At 42.5% G+C, this 13,807-nt stretch overlaps 1 protein-coding gene across 7 annotated transcripts in view; it reads right to left on the bottom strand.

Annotated features, from left to right (window-relative positions):
- Positions 1-13,807, bottom strand: part of LOC139053411 (uncharacterized) — a 62,302-nt gene that overhangs the window by 34,117 nt on the left and 14,378 nt on the right. The gene's annotated exons all lie outside the window — the stretch shown is intronic.

Genomic DNA, 13,807 nt, shown 5'->3' on the forward strand with positions numbered 1-13,807 from the left:
CATCCACCCACCTAACTTTCTGCCGTCCCCTGCTACGCTTCCCTTCCCTTGGAATCCAGTCCGTAACCCTTAATGACCATCAGTTATCTTCCCTCCTCATTACATGTCCTGCCCATGCCCATTTCTTTTTCTTGATTTCAACTAAGATGTCATTAACTCGCGTTTGTTCCCTCACCCAATCTGCTCTTTTCTTATCCCTTAACGTTACACCTATCATTCTTCTTTCCATAGCTCGTTGCGTCGTCCTCAATTTGAGTAGAACCCTTTTCGTAAGCCTCCAGGTTTCTGACCCGTAGGTGAGTACTGGTAGGACACAGCTATTATATACTTTTCTCTTGAGGGATAATGGCAACCTGCTGTTCATTATCTCAGAATGCCTGCCAAATGCACCCCAGCCCATTCTTATTCTTCTGATTATTTCCGTCTCATGATCCGGATCCGCCGTCACTACCTGCCCTAAGTAGATGTATTCCCTTATGACTTCCAGTGCCTCGCTTCCTATTGTAAATTGCTGTTCTCTTCCGAGACTGTTAAGCATTACTTTAGTTTTCTGCAGATTAATTTTTAGACCCACTTTTCTACTTTGCCTCTCCAGGTCAGTGAGCATGCATTGTAATTGGTCCCCTGAGTTACTAAGCAAGGCAATATCATCCGCGAATCGCAAGTTACTAAGGTATTCTCCATTAACTTTTATCCCCAATTCTTCCCAATCCAGGTCTCTGAATACCTCCTGTAAAGACGCTGTGAATAGCATTGGAGATATCGTATCTCCCTGCCTGACGCCTTTCTTTATTGGGATTTTGTTGCTTGCTTTATGGAGGACTACGGTGGCTGTGGAGCCGCTATAGATATCTTTCAGTATTTTTACATACGGCTCGTCTACACCCCGATTCCACAATGCCTCCATGACTGCCGAAGTTTCGACAGAATCAAACGCTTTCTCGTAATCAATGAAAGCTATATATAAGGGTTGGTTATATTCCGCACATTTCTCTATCACCTGATTGATAGTGTGAATATGATCTATTGTTGAGTAGCCTTTACGGAATCCTGCCTGGTCCTTTGCTTGACAGAAGTCTAAGGTGCTCCTGATTCTATTTGCGATTACCTTAGTAAATACTTTGTAGGCAACGGACAGTAAGCTGATCGGTCTATAATTTTTCAAGTCTTTGGCGTCCCCTTTCTTATGGATTAGGATTATGTTAGCGTTCTTCCAAGATACTGGGCACGGTGGCACTGTCGACATGCGGTTCACAAATTGCCCGTTCGTCTACATTTTGCAGTTCGTCTTCGGCCTGCTACTCGACGCAGGCGATATGCGGCTCGGAACTACCGGGAGCACTGCGACTGCGCTGGACCGGCATGCAAGGAATGACTACGCACTGACGCTGCCGACACGGATCTTCGACTATCAGCTACATCACCTTACCGGCACATGCACCTACCCATCTGTTGTAGAGCGCCACCAGGAGTCTGCACAATCTGCGGCTATATATGCGTTCCACAAGGGACCCCCTGTCACTGGGCACGGTGGCACTGTCGACATGCGGTTCACAAATTGCCCGTTCGTCTACATTTTGCAGTTCGTCTTCGGCCTGCTACTCGACGCAGGCGATATGCGGCTCGGAACTACCGGGAGCACTGCGACTGCGCTGGACCGGCATGCAAGGAATGACTACGCACCGAAGCTGCCGACACGGATCTTCGACTACCAGCTACATCACCTTACCGGCACATGCACCTACCCATCTGCTGTAGAGCGCCACCAGGAGTCTGCACAATCTGCGGCTATATATGCATTCCACAAGGGTCCCCCTGTCACTGGGCACGGTGGCACTGTCGACATGCGGTTCACAAATTGCCCGTTCGTCTACATTTTGCAGTTCGTTTTCGGCCTGCTACTCGACGCAGGCGATATGCGGCTCGGAACTACCGGGAGCACTGCGACTGCGCTGGACCGGCATGCAAGGAATGACTACGCACCGACGCTGCCGGCACGGATCTTCGACTATCAGCTACATCACCTTACCGGCACATGCGCCTACCCATCTGCTGTAGAGCGCCACCAGGAGTCTGCACAATCTGCGGCTATATATGCGTTCCACAAGGGACCCCCTGTCACTGGGCACGGTGGCACTGTCGACATGCGGTTCACAAATTGCCCGTTCGTCTACAATTTGCAGGTGAGAAAACGGTTTGGGAAATGCCTCCGTTCAAGTGACCGTTTCTTGCTGGTGTTGCCGTGCCCATGGCAGTATATGGCTGTGTGTGAATCATGCATGACATACTTTAAGAAGCTATTGTTGATGGGCGGAGATATTGAAAGCAACCCCGGCCCTGGCCTCACGCAAATCGCCAAATAACTTACCGAAATTGCTTCCGACATTAAAGATATCAAAGAAAAGTGACTAGCAGATATAGAGAGCAAGCTTGACCTCATTACGAAACTCGAAGCTGAAGTGACCGCGTGTCATACTGAAATGGCTTCTATGAATAAGATAATTAAGAGTCTTGAAGAAAAAATAGACGACATCGAAAACCGTAGCAGAAGGTCAAACTTAATTGTTTATGGCCTACCAGAAATGGAAGAAGAAACAAGCGAAGCGCTAGAAGAGGCCGTAAATGAGGAAATAATCGCAAAAATCCTTGAACTCGAACCTGTGGCCATTGAGCGCATACATCGTTTAGGAAGACGAGGACCGAACAAGACGAGGCCAGTGATATTTAAGTTACTAGACGCAAGAGATAAAAGTGTCATACTAAAAAACTGCTTTAAACTAAAGAAATCAGACCTCTCAATAGGGGAAGATTTTTCGCGAAAAGTTAGAGAGACCCGAAAGAAACTCTGGAACAGTGCACAGGCAAACCGCGGAAATAAAGACAAGGTGTCGTTAGCGTACAACAAACTATTCATTAACAACCGTATTTTCATCTGGGATGACGAAAAGAATGACATGGTAGAGATAAAGAAGCACGATAAAATGGAGCAAAAAAAGAACGCGAATGTGGAAAAAGGAAAAAACGAAGTAAACCGCCCAGCAACACGCCAATACCAGCGCAAGAAAAAATAACGTTGTTAAACGTCAACGCTCGAAGTATCTTAAATAAGGTGCAGCCATTTGAAAACTTATTGCTCGATCGTGAGCCAGATATAGTGGCAGTCACCGAAACATGGTTATCATTGTCTGTCTCAAGTCATGAAGTCACTCCCCCAAACTACGTACTGGTTCGCAAAGATAGGCAATCACGTGGTGGAGGCGTGGCGCTAGCAATAAAGAAATCAATCCCACTGGTCATTCTTCCAGAGGTAGCTGATGCCGAGGCAATCTTTTGTAAGATTAACACTAAAGGCACAAGTATAGTTGTTGGTTGCCTATATCGAAGCCCCGTATATGGACACGAATGCATAATTGCCATACAAGAATATTTGCAGCAACATGCTCGAAATTGTCATGTTATTCTTATGGGTGATTTTAACCTTGCCGACCTTAACTGGTCTACCATGCAGTACACAACAAAGGCTTCAGAAGCCCTTCTCGATATGATGTTAAATTTCAACTTACGCCAAATTGTGGAATACCCCACAAGGGTGCAGAACGAGTCTCAGAGTATACTTGACCTTATCTTACTAAGTAGTAACTTTCTCTTAGAACAAGTGAAGTTAGAAGTAATAGAAGGAATATCCGATCACAATATTCCGATGTGTATCTTACCACTAGATTACAAAATATCAGTGCAAACCACAGCCCAAACTATAATCAATTTCAACAAAGCAGATGACGCCCACATACAAACCTATTTATCTCACGAATTCCAAGAGTTTTCAGCATTGGCCTCAGATCCTTTGTCTGATATAAATGTTGTCTGGATGTGTTTTAAAGACATAGTGTCCCACTGTGTAACCCCTTTTATTCCTGTTAAATCGAAAAAACCCTTGAAAAATAACCCATGGATTACTCGGGAAGTAATACATGCAAAACGCCAACTCAAAAGGTTACGCAAAGCTAGCAAGGCAACAGGCAATACTCCATCTAAGACCCCTAGGCTAGCGCTTGCAGCAAAAAATTTCAAACAGAAATCCAAAGAAGCGAAACACCATTACTTCAACACCGTACTCCCCAGCTTTATAAAGAACAATCCACATAGATTCTGGAACCACTTTCGCCAAAAAAACACACTCGTAACTCAGCTCTCGTCAAGTGAAAAAGCGGATAAAGCCAACAGATATAACCAATTCTTCCGTTCAGTCTTCACAAACGATAATGGCATCATGCCGGACTTAGTTCCACGAACTGTTTCCACTATCAACCCACTCGTTATCACAGACGCTGGTATTCTTAACCTTCTTCTTGCCCTAGACACTAAAAAAGCATGTGGTCCGGACAATATACCCAACCAATTTCTTAAAAGGTACGCACAGTGGTGCAGCAGATACCTCGGCCTTATTTTCCGTAAATCCCTATCGACATCAAAACTACCCAAAGATTGGAAAATAGCTAAAATTATTCCGATCTACAAGTCGGGAGAAAAATCCGATGAATCAAATTTCAGACCAATATCGTTAACGAGTACGGCATGCAAACTACTCCAACATATAATTCTAAAACATTTAACAATTTTTTTTGAAAACGAAGGCATCCTGTCCCCTAACCAGCATGGTTTTCGCAGGGGTTTATCGACCATAACTCAATTAACAGAAGTCATACACGATCTCGCGTTGGGTATTGACAATCATGGCCAAACGGACCTAATCCTACTTGATTTTTCTAAAGCGTTTGATTGTGTTTGTCACACCAAACTAATAAATAAACTAAAAAGCATTATCGGAGACACAGAAATTGTTGCTTGGGTTCGTGGGTTTTTGTTTAATAGGTGTCAGTTTGTTATTTTCGAACATACAACATCAGATATAGTATCCGTTACGTCAGGAGTACCACAGGGCTCCGTGCTTGCGCCCTTGTTATTTCTCATGTATATTTATGATATAACCTCTAACATAGACTGTAAAATAAAGTTATTCGCGGATGACTGTATCATTTATAGAGAAATTAAAAATGATCAAGATCACTACTCCCTTAACAAACACTTAGTAGTATTGCGGAATGGTGCTCAGACTGGCAGATGATAATCAATGTAAAAAAATCGGCATGTATGACCATAACGAGGAAAAAAGAATCTTCAGACTTTTGCTACACCATAAATGGTACAGTTTTGACTAAAGTACAAAAATATAAATATCTAGGCTTAACAATAATGTCAGACGTAAGGTGGGACGAGCATATTCAACACATTGCCTCATCTGCTATGCAAAAGTTATTTTTCCTTCGCAGATCACTTCAACTCGCACCCTTGTCAACCAAACTCCTAGCATACAAAACATTCATTAGGCTGATCCTCGAATACGGCAACACTGTATGGTTCCCTCACACCCAAACTAACATAAAGAAAATAGAAACAATACAAAGGAAAGCCATTCGATTTATCCATAACAAATTTAGACGTGAAGACTCTCCCTCTAATCTTCTAGCAATTTCTGGGCTCCTTACGCTCGAAGCACGAGCGAAACAGGCACGTTTGAAATTTCTTTATCAACTTTTGCATAATTCTTTCAAAATTGACATTTTAAATTACATTTCTTATTCACAAACACGACCTACCAGGCACAAACACACAAACACCTTAGTAGAATATAAATGTAAAAATAATGTGTTTAAATATTCCTTTTTTCCGGTTGCCATCCGTGAATGGAATATGTTATCACCTCTCACCACTAACACAGAGTCACTGTCTCAGTTTGAATTAAAAATTTAAAAAATTGTTTAGCAGGTTAAAATTGCTAGTACTATTATTGATCGTGCAAACCACATGTACTTGTGCTCTGTGTATGTAGTCTGGTATGCAGCGTAGAATGCCTCAATTGTCATTTCTTGTTTTTTTTTTTGAAAGTTCGCATGTACTTGTGTTTGATGTATACATTTTTGTTGTGAAAATTGTTTATGTTTTAAGGTGCAAAACTGACGTTATACATGTATTGATACTTAACATTATCAGTGTTCTTTGTTCATGTACATATATATAATGCCCTCCTGCTATGGTCTCAGTAGAGACTGGCAGTATTGTAAATAAATAAATAAAATACCGGTACGCTCGATGTCATAAGGCATTGCGTATACAGGGTGGCCAGTTTCTCTAGAACAATTTGTCCACCATCCTTCAACAAATCTGCTGTTACCTGATCCTCCCCAGCTGCCTTCCCCCTTTGCATATCTCCCACGGCTTTCTTTACTTCTTCAGGCGTTACCTTTGGGATTTCGAATTCATCTAGACTATTTTCTCTTCCATTATCGTCGTGGGTGTCACTGGTACTGTATAAATCTCTATAGAACTCCTCAGCCACTTGAACTATCTCATCCATATTAGTAATGATATTGCCGGCTTTGTCTCTTAACGCATACATCTGATTCTTGCCAATTCCTAGTTTCTTCTTCACTGCCTTCTCTAAAACTGCACTGATATGGATAAAGAATTATTTGACTGAAAAAAGTGTAAAAGGTGACGGTTTAACATTTTTTTCAAAAAGTTTGCAAGTACAAATTGTGAGGGCAATTAGGCAGTAACTTGTTTCTAATGTGGGGTCTTCACCTTGTTTTAAAATCAGGTCAAAGGATTCTTTACCATCTTACCGTATGCATGAGCAGTGTTTGTAATTAACCTTATGTTAAAATCCAGTATATTGTTGCGAAAATAGTATAGCACAGGCCCCTTTCTTTCCACAAATGTGGGTTCCTCGATGCGGGGGAAGTCTTTGTGTGGAAATAACCACAACAGTGCCTCGGGCATGTTCTCCCGCCCGGCCAATGCTGCCATACCTGACGGTCACTTCATGCATGTGTCGCACCCTCTTCTCACGCTCGGCTGTACGGGACGTGAAAAATTGATTACTTTTGGGCAAATTTATTTTTTATGCGGAGTATTTTCACAACCATTCTTGGACTCTTAAACTCTGGCCCTTATTGGATCCTGTCGGCCAGCCCGATGGGTCGAAATAGGCCATTGGTGGAGAAGCCTGCACCTCCCGCCGACCCGCGGGTCCCTTGAATGCTGCGGAAACTCGTTTAAGGAATGGTCCGAGAAGTTTTGGAGAGAGCAAGGAGACAGCAGCACACAGGCGGGACTTCACCACCTGCCGGTCAGGCATGCCGTCGACGATCGGTGTGTCATCGTTTTGTTTTTGATATGAGTAGAGCATAAATCTAAATTCTAAGTTAATAAACCTAGTTATTCAAATGGGACTTCCCGTCTTCGTATCTGCGGATCTGGCCTTGCCCCTGCCTGAACTCATCCCCTCTCATTGTTGTCTCCCTGGTGAGCTGATGCGTCAGAAAAGTAACAACTGCGTCACTTCACTACAACATTCCCTAGATGTCTAAGAAAGCTAAGGTAGTTCCTCTTCACAAAAAGGGTGACAACGCTGGTCTCTAACTATCATCCTATATGTATTTTATCTTCAATTAGTGAAGTTGTAGAAGAGTTATTGCTTTACCGTATTAACAACTACCTTAAATTTAGCTTGCTGAAACCTAGTCATTTCAGTATAAGTTCAGGAAGTTCACCTAACTTGGCTTTGCTAACATCAACTGATTATATTATTATTCACTTGATCTCGGGTACATGTGGGCTCAGCCTTTTAAGACTACTAAAACCTTTGATACAATGAACCATAATGTTCATCATCAGCAGCAGCAGCCTATTTTGTGTCGACTCCAGGATGAAGGCCTCTCCCTGCGATCTCCAATCACACCTGTCCTGCACCAACCAATTCCAACTAGCGCCCGTGAATTTCCCAATTTCATCGCCCACCCCTCTTCTGCCGTCCTCGACTGTGCTTCCCCTCTCTTCGCACCCATCCTGTAACCCTAATGGTCCGCCGGTTATCTAACCTGCACATTAAGTGACCTCTTTCTGTCTCATAACGTTATGCCTAGAATTCTTCGTTACATTGCTCTTTGCGCAGTCTTTAACTTGTTTTCAAGCTTCATTGTCAGTCTACAAGTTTCCGCCCGATATGTCAGCAGTAGATAAAATGCACTGATTGCACACCTTCCTTATCAATGATAATGGTAAGTTTCCAGTCAGGTAATGACAATGTCTGCCGCATGTGCTCCAACCCATTTTCATTGTGTGAATTACGTTCTCATGATCAGGGTTCCCTGTGATTAATTGTCCAAGGTAAATGCACTCGTTCACAGACTCCAGAGGCTGACTGACGATCCTGAACTCTTGTTCCCTTGTCCGGCTATTCATGAGTATCTTTGTTTTGCACATATTAATCTTCAACCCAATTCTTACTCTCTCTGTTCAGGTCCTCAATCATTTGTTCTAACTCAACTCCAGTGTTGCTGAACAAAATGTCATCTGCAAACCAAAGGTTGCCGAGATATTCACAGCCGATCCTTACTCCTGAATCGTCCCAAATTAATAGCTTGGATACTTCTTCTAAGGACGCAGTGAACAGCATTGGAGAGATTGCGTCTCCTTGTCTGGCCTCTTCCTTTATAGGTATCTCCCTGCTTTTCTTGTGGAGAATAAAGGCACCTAAAGAGTTTCCGGTATATTTACGTAAGCGTTCAGTACTCCTTGATTACGTAATGCCTCTATGGCTACTGTTATCTCTACTGAATCAAATGCCTTTTCGTAATTTATGAAAGCCATATAGAGAAGTTGATCATACTCTGCGGATTTCTCAATTACCTGATCGATGACATGGATGTTATCCATTGTAGAGTATCCCTTCCTGAAGCTAGCCTGTTCCGTTGGCTGGGAAAAGCTTAGTGTTGCCTTTATTTTATTGCGAGTTATCTTGGTGAATATTTTATATAAAACTGGGAGTAAGCTAATGGGCCTATGGTTTTTCAATTCTTTAAAGTCTCCCTTTTTGTGGATCAGTATGTTTGCATCCTTCCAGTTTTCTGGGACCCTTGAAGTTTGATCTATATAGATACGAGTATCGCTTCTGCTGTGTAAACAGGAAGCTCCCCCATCGGTAACGATCTTCACAGCACAGCCGTACCTGAGTAAAGTGAATGGAGGGACACACACTAGATAAGAAAGGATTGGGAGACCTGCGTGATGCACTATAGTACTGTGCATGCACATTTCCCGAGCGTCACCACATTTTTGGATCTGATTTGATTGCAGATTACGCAGCTGAAACAAGACTTACTACGAAAGGTAAATTTGGCTAGAGATGAGTTTTACAGCTTGAATCTTGAAGAATTTATTTCTAGCGATCCTAAAAAGTTCTGACTGCATCTAAGCCAGAGAAGACAACAGATACAAAGCATTAACGTCAACGGAATTGAAATAGAGGATGCGCACTGCATTGCTGAATACTTCAATGTATATTTTCAAAGTGTGTTTACAGAACGTGATGAGTGTGAACTTTCCAGTGCAAGTAGCCCATCGGTAGATAATATTTTAATCAGTCGCGAAGGTGTCCTGGCATTGCTTCTAAATATAAATACTATTAAGAAGTCAGCAGGGCCCAATAACATTCCTAATGCTTTCTTGAGGCGATATTCTGAGTAATTATCTGAATTCATTTCTAATCTTTTCCAGTTATCCTTAAAATTAGGTGCAATACCATCAGTCTGGAGTAAAGCACGTGTTGTGCCGGTACACAAGAAAGAAGACCGCCAATCTGTTTCAAATTACCGTCCTATATCTATTACTAGCTCGTGTTGTAAGCTAGTGGAACATATTTATTTATTTATTTATTTATTTATTTATTTCAGAATACTGCAGGCCATTGCTTGACCCAAGCAGGAGTGAATTTACATTGTTACATAACCAAGAGCATAAAATGTATACAATGTTAGCAGCACACATATATCAAAAGAATAAACCAAAAGAATAAAATTGAACAATATTAGCAGCATACGGATACCAAAAGAATAAAATTATACAATATTAGCAGCACAAGGATACAAAACATACAAAACATTAAAAAGATAGTTTCGACAGCCTCAAAAAGACTATGGTTACTGCGGCAACGTCTGAAGCACTGTACAAGCAAGACGAAACTAGTTGGTTATACTTCACTGGTGTGTCCTCTACTTGAATATGGTGATGTCATTTGGGAGCCGCACACTAAAACTGATACAGAAAAGCTGGAAAAAGTACAAAAAAAAGCACTCAGGTTTATTTTTAATGCCTACGGAAGACAAGTATCACTATCTGATCTCCGTTCAAGGTCTGGCCTTCCAACACTGGAGGAACGCCGTAAGCTACACCGTCTGAAGATGCTTTACACGATAGTGAACGGCCAAACTAAAATGAATTTTGACGAATACTTACAGTTTAACACGTGTAGAAGTACCCGCGGAAAGCACGAACTTACCCTTATTGTACCCCAGGCTAGAACTATCGCTTATCAATTTTCATTTTTTCCTAGAACGATAAGAGAATGGAACAGGCTTCCACAAGAGGTAAAGAACAAACGTACTGTTGACTCATTCTTATCGGCTATTTCTCAGTTGTGAGCGAAGTACGCAATTCCTTTCGTACCGAATTTTTATTCAACTCATGTCATTAGTTTCAGAGATATTGTTCTGCGCAGTAGCGTACAAGTATGATCTGTGAAACACTGTGTGTGAGCTTGCTGTGTTCGAATTTTATTTTGACATTTTCTTTGCTTGTACAGTATCCCTTTGAATTTTCTACGTACCACTCCTGCTTTGGCTGCTAAATAGCAGCTGGCAGTATTTTCAAATAAATAAATAAATAAATAAATATCAGGTAAGTAGACGATGTAACGCATCAGAAAAATTTTTTGAGGAAAAAACAGATGCCGGTAACGAATTCCAATCTTGCACTTTTCTAGGGAAAAAACTGTACTTAAAGCTGTTAGTTTTGGCGAAGATAGGAGCAAGTGAACGCTCATGAACGCTCCGAGTCCTTCTCACTAGAGGACGCTTAATGCATTCTGGAAGCCGGAGCTTATTTTTTCCTTTTAAACTATTGTTCAAGAATATCAATCTATTAATCTTTCTGCGGGTTTCTAGTGTATGAATGCTATTTGAGATCATTAACTGCGAAGGAGTCTTCCCTTTTGTATTTTCCGTTTATAAACCTAACCGCTTTCCTATTGACTTTTTCAAGGATCATTATATCTTTTTTTGTGTATGGGTCCCACACTACTGAAGCATATTCAAGTAAAGACCGCACACAAGTTTCGTAAGCCAATTTTTTTATGTGTGCAGGGGCAGTTTTTAGCTTTCTTCGTAAAACCTATAGCTTTCGAAGTGCAGATGTAGCAATATTAGTAATGTGAGCCGACCATTTTAACTTATTGTCGAGTGTTATGCCTAAATATTTATATTTGTCAACTTCCAAAATCATGTTGCCGCGAAGAAAGTAAGGAAGCAAAATGGGAGACTTTTTTCTAGTTCCGTAAGAGAACAGTTTTTTCACTATTAAGTTCCATAGCCCATTTCAGACACCATTCTTCAATAGCAAAAACTGCTTTTTGAACAGAGATGTGGTCATGTTCAGATGAAATTTGTTTAAACACAACACAGTCGTCTGCAAACTACTTAACAGAGACATCTTTAGGAACAACCGCAACTAAATCATTTACATATATTAAAAACAAAGGTCCCAGCACACTTGCCTGAGGAACTCCTGAATGAACATTAACACTAGAAGCGGTCTTATTAATTTCCACATCTTGCCGTCTGTCTGTAAGGTAGTCTTGAATCCATCGAATAATAAAAAATGGTATTGGCGGCGAGGAGTTACGGAGTCGCCATCTATCGGAGGCGCCTCGCTGGCGTAGTATGAGGGATCACGTGGCGCGTTCCTCATAGGTTTTGCTGTCAGTGCTCACTGAAAACACCATGCGCGAGCTCTCCCGGACATTTCTGTAAGTACTTTCGAAACGAGAGAAGTTTCTTACAGTCAAATAATAAGCTTGGGCAAACTGAAAGCACACAATCGTTTACAGACGCTATCTCTTTACCGAATACGTACAGCGAACGCGACTGCGCACGGTCGCCGCAATGGAGTCTCCCGAACCGGCTTCTTGCGTGAAAGGTAGGTAAACGCTGGGAGCAAACTATGTGAAATATGTTCTTATAGTGTTTGTATAACTAAATGGAGTGTAATAGAAAGAAGCCTCAATGCAGCGATCGCGCAGCTTCGCAGCGACCGACTGCGCGTCTGCATGCTTGTCCGCGCACTGTGTCGCTTTCTCCGCGCGCGCATTTTCACACCGTGCCATGAGCTTTAGGCCGCAGAATATGAGCATTTGACAGTATACAAGCAACCATTGTTGCGTGGGCGCTATCAGAGCTGTTAAAAAATAATTTCATTGTAGAGACTTCGACGCCTACGGGGACTGTGATGTGCCGTCGCAACGATTCAATCTTTTTTTTTTCTTCTAAATTCTTCGACCTTTCAATACTATTTCTCGAGTTGCGTCGCACTGTATGTTTATCGGTGTTCTCAGCGTGCAATTTCCCATTGCTCCTTTTTTGTAATCCAGTGCATTAATTCATAACACAAACATAACCATGTGCCATGCTTTTTTAAATGTGCTTCTTACCGCTCCCTTTCCACTCCACTGAACTTGCCAGTATCTATAGCATCGACAAGTTCATCGACAAGCATCGACAGCGGACTCGGGCGAGCGTCTCAGTGCGCGTTTTCAGAACATCACAGACCGGGCGCCGTAGCAGAAATCTTCCTCGCGTCTGTGCTTGCTGCATACCCGAGTTCTAGCCGATGACTGTTTGCCGGTTTTATGTTTCGCGAGTCAATCTTCACGCAGCTTCTTGTCCTGCGGCTACGTGTGAATAAGCCTGACACCGGCCTCCGTTACGTGCGTTTGGCCCTGCGGCACCTAGCAGTAGCCTACCATGTTGCGCGCCTTCAAAGGCAGCCACTACCTATTGTAGTGCTTTCAAGCGTTGTAAAGGAGACACTCGAAGCGGGAAAATTTCGCCACTAAACGACCGCAGCGTACGAGGGAATTTAAACTCGTTTTCAGCTCGCTTCAGCGCGCCCGAAGCAGCCGACGCGGCCGCTATATCCACGTGATCTCTCCTAGCACGTCACGCCGACGGTGGCGCCAGCTTTTCCAGTGGTGGAGCTCGAGGCCAATACCCATACATTCCATCTTATAGAGAAGTTTGCCATGTGGCAGCTTATCGAAGGCCTTGCTAAAATGAAAGAAAACCACGTCCGTTTGCCCGGACATATCAAGCACCCGCGCAAATTCATGTACAGACAAAACAGTCTGAGTAACTGTAGATAACCCCTGCCGAAACCCGTGCTGATTATCCAACAAAAGATTATGATCGCTCAGGAACTTTCGCAGGTAACCGGCTACAATATGCTCCAACATCTTACAGCAAATGGATGTTACGGAAACAGGCCGATAATTTAAAACAGACAATCGATCACTTTTTTTATATACGGGAACCACCCGTGCTATTTTCCATTGTGAAGGAATTTTTCCGTTTGCTAATGAGAGTTTAAAGATGTCTGTGAGGCAGCCCGGTATTTGTTCTGCGTAACACCTCAAAAATGCATTCGGAAGACTATCGGGTCCAGCGGATTTTTTAGTGTCCAGTTTCAAGAGCATCGCCAGAACACCCTCACGAGTTACTTCAATGCCATCCTCTGGTGCAGCCACTGCTTTTATTTCATATTCATCTAATTCTGAAAACACCTCGTAGACATACTGATTAAAATTCTCAGCTATTTCGGCAGCATCAGTGATAATCTTGTCCCTAACTTTTATTTT

This window comes from Dermacentor albipictus, unplaced genomic scaffold (genome assembly GCF_038994185.2).
Source record: "Dermacentor albipictus isolate Rhodes 1998 colony unplaced genomic scaffold, USDA_Dalb.pri_finalv2 scaffold_116, whole genome shotgun sequence".
NCBI lineage: Eukaryota > Metazoa > Arthropoda > Arachnida > Ixodida > Ixodidae > Dermacentor > Dermacentor albipictus.